The sequence below is a fragment of the Hemibagrus wyckioides genome, linkage group LG02, assembly GCF_019097595.1.
Source record: "Hemibagrus wyckioides isolate EC202008001 linkage group LG02, SWU_Hwy_1.0, whole genome shotgun sequence".
NCBI classification, from domain to species: domain Eukaryota; kingdom Metazoa; phylum Chordata; class Actinopteri; order Siluriformes; family Bagridae; genus Hemibagrus; species Hemibagrus wyckioides.
The window spans coordinates 20,834,892-20,841,129 of NC_080711.1; positions in this window are offsets into that span (position 1 = coordinate 20,834,892).

Consider the following 6,238-nt stretch of genomic DNA (forward strand, 5'->3'; position numbering starts at 1 on the left):
ATAAATGTGTAGGGGGGGTGTACAGTGTGTGGTCATTGAAAATGTGTTCTGATATATGTTCTTCACAGAAAATGACCCAAGGCCAATGAGTTTGAGTTTGAAAAAATAATTAATCGTATCATTTTTCTTTTGATAAATAATGAAAACGGGTCCCACAGACCCGACCAGCATACAAGGGTTCTGACCACTGATTCATTTGCTTGAACACTGGTGCTATCACCAAGATCCCCTTTACCATACAATTGCATAGCTATTATTTTTAAGGCAATTACTTTTTTAAAATTTATGTACATGTGTGTCTACACACCTTCACAGATGACAGTTAGCTGTTTGCCCTCAAAAATGTCAGCTCACGTAACAAGTTATGGACTTCTAAGTATTTATTTACTGAAGTCAGATGTAAAGTTGTATGCTTTGTTTGTGAAATACAGATTGCTGTTTTTATAAATTACAGTTTGAGTTACCACTATGCAACTAAACATGCAGAAAAACACGAGAACTTGACTGATGCAGAGCAGCGACAGTGCGGTCAGTTAAAGGGCGGCCATAATCTAGCCCATTTGCCATCATCTAAACCCTGTTTGCTATAATTTTCTGGATACAGAAATCTTCATGTAGTTTGATTAATCATCTAAAAAATGTGTGTTTTAAACCAAACTGTTTTTATAAATTTCAAATTTGATTTTAAGATGATTTTAAGGGGAGAGGATGACATGTTATACTGATGATTTAAACAATCTGAAATCTCTAAACACTTGTGAAACCCTGATTACATTCTACACCAAATACCACAAAATTCAGACTTAAATATAATATAGTTGACCTATACAGTGAGCAGTGTGTGGTTGTGGATTGAACACCTCCATAGTGGTCATGGACACTCCCTATTCAAATAGAGTCGTGTATAAACAGCATGTTCTTGGCTGCTCTAGTTTCCAGTGAGCTCTGTGATAGATAACACTCCCATACACTTTAAATCTGGGTGAAGCAGAACTCAGAGAAGGATGATTTTAGGACAGTGTATTTTATTGATACTCATTTCATGTAAGTTTATGTTTTTTCATATGAAGGTTATTAGTATTCTAATCATTATAACATAACATTACCTAGTTCTACTCTTCTCTTCCAGATTCTTATGGACAGTCCCTGACCTCCTCTGCTTCTGTAGTAAAGAGACCTGGAGAGTCGGTCACTCTGTCCTGTACTGTCTCTGGATTCTCAATGAGCAGCTACACCATGCACTGGATCCGTCTGAAACCAGGACAAGGACTGGAGTGGATCGGATACATTGACAGTGGCACTAGCACTGCATTCGCTCAGTCACTGCAGGGCCAGTTCTCCATCACTAAATACACCAGTAAAAACATGCTGAACCTAGAAGTGAAGAGTCTGAAAGCTGAAGACACGGCAGTTTATTACTGTGCACGAGAGTCACACTGACACAACAGACTCCAGAGCTGTACAAAAACTTACACAAGCACGTCCTCATGAGCTGTAAATATTCCCTCAGCAGGAAGCTGCACCCCAGAGACATTTATTATAAACATCCATTCACACTCAGCACTCAGATCTTTCTCTCTATTCCAATCTTTTTTTTTAGCAGTTATTAATATTAATAAAAATAATCCCCATTGTAATCTATCACATTTACATGGACAATGCTCTAGGACAATGATTCTGATGACTAGTTGTGACTATATACTGTACTATTCATGCTTTTATTCCTCCTATTTGTGATACCAGCTGCAGGAACACTACAGGTCAGTGGTTAATTTCCTGAATTTAGAAACACAGAGTCTGTTCAGCAGCACAGAACCTGACAAGAGATCACATGAAATGTACATGTTTTCTGCAGCATCATTACTACAAACTCCTAAATATAAAAATCATCTGTAGGGGGCAGCAGCACACTTGTTTTCAAGAAGGACTCCTGAAACTATGAAATCTAACAGCTGAAGGATGTTTATGCAAATTCACCCTATTATATAAAAAAATCAGCCTCTTGCTCACCAGATGTTTTTGTCACATGACTGAATCAAAGATCTTTATCATGGAGCTGAGGGTCACTCAATACCAGTGGCGGACTGTCAGGGCCAGCAAACAGCAGTGATCTGAATCACTGACTTGCATGTTAATATATTTAATATATTTTTCCATGAATGTGTATTAAATTATTCCCAATAGTCTATTCTCTACATTTCATAGCTTTTCTCTTGGTTGCGCTGCTTCCAGTAGTGTATATTTATGATAAGAGTATTTATCCAATCATATTTCAGCCAGTGGCTGACATCATGTGTTGCCCAGCTCTAAGGCCTTCAGAATCAATAGTGCAGGCGCCCGTAGATTAAAATGAGTGGCAATGAAACTGCTCCATTAACCAATCAGATTTCGAGTTGGCGTCACGGGGTCATCTAGCAGGCATACGATTACGTCAGCAATTTCATGTCTTGTGATTGGATAATTGGAGTAGTCAGAGGCGGCGAACCACATAAACTAAATAAAATATATATATTTTATCTCACAATGGCTGACAGAGGAGAAGAAATCGATTTGGTCACGGACATCCTTACAAATGCATTTTCAAGGCGGACATTTTAAGAAAATCCTTTTGATTCTTCAAAATAGTTGGTAAGCTTTTTCAGGAACCATTTATGCTTTTGGGTTTTCTTTTTTTCTGGGTTTTCAGTTTGCCTTCATTCCAGATCCCCGGGGTGGACTGTGGTTTTGTTTTTTTTTGCTGCAGTGAAAGGAAACTTGTGAGACTGAATTGTGTTAATGTGTTTTTTTTGCTATATGTAATGTAATTTTATTCATGTTCTCTACAAGAGCCTGTGACACAGCGCACTGTTATACAGTGTTTCTATATTCACTGTGTCTCATTTCAGATGCTGCGTCCTCCGGAGATTGCAGTTTGCTGCATACGGCATCAAGAATGACTTTTTTGAGAAAAGTAACCCTAATAAAATTGACTATTCCTTGTGAGGTGTGAAATACTGTAGACTAATTTCTTTTTTACTTTGTTATTTAATAGTTGATTAGTATCTATAGTGATGCTATGAAGGTGGATTAATTCAGTTAGGACACCAGTGAAGGCCTAGGTCTGAAATGCACGGCCCGCCACTGTTTATATCAATGTTGTGCATGAAAGGGTTAAGAATTCTCTCCAATTCTGCATTATCCTCAGAGGGAATTTGGGGCATTTTAATGGAATTAAAAAAAGAATCAAGTTCAGAACAGTTATAATCAATTTCAGACGAATGCAGGGCTGTATAGAATTGTTCAAAGACCGAAATGATTTCCAACTCATCCTTGGAGATCCTGCCATCATCCCTACGAATAGATGTTATAGTATTTGTAGTTAAGTACTGTCTTATTTGTTGAGCAAGAATTTTCCCACATTTGTCCGAAAGTTTCTATAATTTAGAGCGAGATTGGAGCAAAAGTCTTTCTGTCTGTTCAGATGTTATTAGATCACTCTCTGTCTGTAGCTTTGTTCTTTCCTTAAAAATGTCAGGTGAGGGCTTAATTGCACATTTCAAGTCTAATTGTTTAATTTGATTAAAAGATCATTTAGTTGATGGTTTCTTTTTTTCCCCTCTCCCTCGATGAAAATGAGATTATTTCCCCCATAATATAGCCTTTTAAAGACTCCCAAAGTGGATATGAACGATGCACTGGGGAAAAAAAGAGAACTGCTTATGGCTTGGATATAAGAAACGTCAGAGATCAGGAAATGTATATGTCTCAAAAAAGTATTAATAGACATGGCGGATTTAGTTATTTTGTAGGGCAGGGACATTCGAAGGTCCAAATATGAATTTTCATCAATGTCCAAGTTCTGGAAGATTCAAGATTCAAGAAGCTTTATTGTCATTTCAACCACATATAGCTGACGCAGTACATAGTGAAATGAAACAACGTTTCTCCAGGACCTGGTGCTACATAAACATACAACAACAAAGTTCAACATAAAAACAACACCACAGAGCTAGGACAGAAGATTGTCATTAGCCACGTAAAGTCCACAGTGTGCAGCTAGGTGCAAACAGAGCATAGACAAGACAGTACAAAAGACAATAAATACAAGAAAGACAACACAAAAGAACACAGGACACTTAGCGCCGAAAAGAAAGAAAAGAACGTGTACTGGAATGTAAGTGAAATAAGATAAGATGAAGTGAAATAAAAAAGAAAAAAAAAAGTATTGTACAAAAAAAATTGTGCAAAAATACACAGCAGCGGTTGAGGTAGTGCAAATAGAAATAAACATAAATATAACTATAGCAGCGGATGACAGGTTGAGGTAGTGCAATAAGTGTGAACAATATAAATTGTGTGTGTGCGTGTGTGTGCGTCCACACAGTCAAGAGAGAGTATGTGTGTATCTGTGTGTGAGAGAGACAGAGAGTTGATATACAGTTCAGTCCTGAGTGAGAGTGTGTGTGAGAGTGTAGGACAGTTCAGTCCAGGGTGTTGAGGAGCCTGATGGCTTGAGGAAAGAAACTGTTACACAGTCTGGTTGTGAGGGCCCAAATGCTCCGGTACCTCTTTCCAGATGGCAGGAGGGTGAAGAGTGTGTGTGAGGGGTGTGTGGGGTGTGTAAGAGTGTGTGTGAGGGGTGTGTGGGGTCATTCACGATGCTGTTGGCTTTGTGGATGCAGCGTGCGGTGTAAATGTCCATGATAGAGGGGAGAGAGACTCTGATGATCTTTTCAGCTGTCCTCACTATCCGCTGAAGGGTCTTGCGATCCGAGACAGTGCAGTTCCCAAACCAGGCAGTGATGCAGCTGCTCAGGACGCTCTCGATGGTCCGTCTGTAGAACAAAGTCGGGATGGGGGAAGGGAGATGGGCTTTCCTCAGCCTCCTCAGGAAGTAGAGGCGCTGCTGGGCTTTCTTGGTGATGGAGCTGGTGTTGAGTGACCAGGTGAAGTTCTCCGCCAGATGGACACCAAGGAATTTGGTGCTCTTGATGATCTTCACAGAGGATCTGTCGATGAACAGCGGAGAATGGTCACTCTGTGCTCTCCTGAAGTCAACAACCATCTCTTTGGTCTTGTCGACGTTCAGGGAGAGGTTGTTGGTTCTGCACCAGGCTGTTAGATGTTGCACCTCCTCTCTGTATGCTGACTTGTCGTTCTTGCTGATGAGACCCACCACGGTCGTGTCATCAGCGAACTTGACGATGTGGTTGGAGCTGTGCATTGCTGCACAGTCGTGAGTCAGCAGAGTGAACAGCAATGGACTGAGCACACAGCCCTGAGGAGCTCCAGTGTTCAGTGTGGTGGTGCTGGAGATACTGCTCCCGATCCGGACTGACTGAGGTCTCCCAGTCAGGAAATCCAGGATCCAGTTGCAGAGAGAGGTGTTCAGGCCCAGGAGACTCAGCTTTTAACAACTGGTTATCATAAAACTTGGTTTTAAAAAGCAAGCATGCATAACAAATCAATACTATTATTGAAAAAAGTGACTTTTGCATTCAAAATACATTAATAACAAATGGCAAAACAAATAATTTAAAGTGTTCAAGAGGCAGGCTAAAAATAACATAATAGAGAGCAGTCTAATGTGAGAAAAGGCTCTGTCTGTCTTCCATCAGCTGCCTAAACCATGGCACAAAAGGAGTGGTTGCTAGACGGGGACACTGGCCTAAATGTTAATTAGTCAAGCTGCTGCAGTATGAGTTCTTCACAACATTCATTACTGAGAAGACTCGCACTGATAGGTCGACCCAGAGTTCAGTCTGCAGAGATGCCATGCTTGCCCATGGGAAGATGCTCTTGTTTCTTTTGACAACTCCTCAACATTCTTGACCAGGAATGGAGATGGAATGCAGAGCAGCACTAGTCTGCCTACACTGAAGCCCTCAAAGCGCTCCCTGAAATTTTCAGCTAGCTTCTCCAAAAAGGAAAGATGGTGATGATGGTGATTGCCATTAGTCTGCTGGAGAAGAGTTGGAAAGTGGATATGTGGCCATGTGATGTTACTCTTAAAGATCTCCAGCCGCCTTTCAGAGGAGAGTCCTGCTGCCATCAGATCACACATGTTGCCTTTGCCCTGGAGCCTCTGATTCAGTTCATTTAGCTGAGATGTTATGTCCACTAAAAAGGCCACAAGCTCTATGCTATCATCATTCCTCAGAAAATCCAAGTAAAGGCTGGCTTTGACAAATCCATGTCCAAATCTTTCCTGATGACCCTAACCTCTCCAAGACTCTTCCCTTACTCAGCCACCTGACAT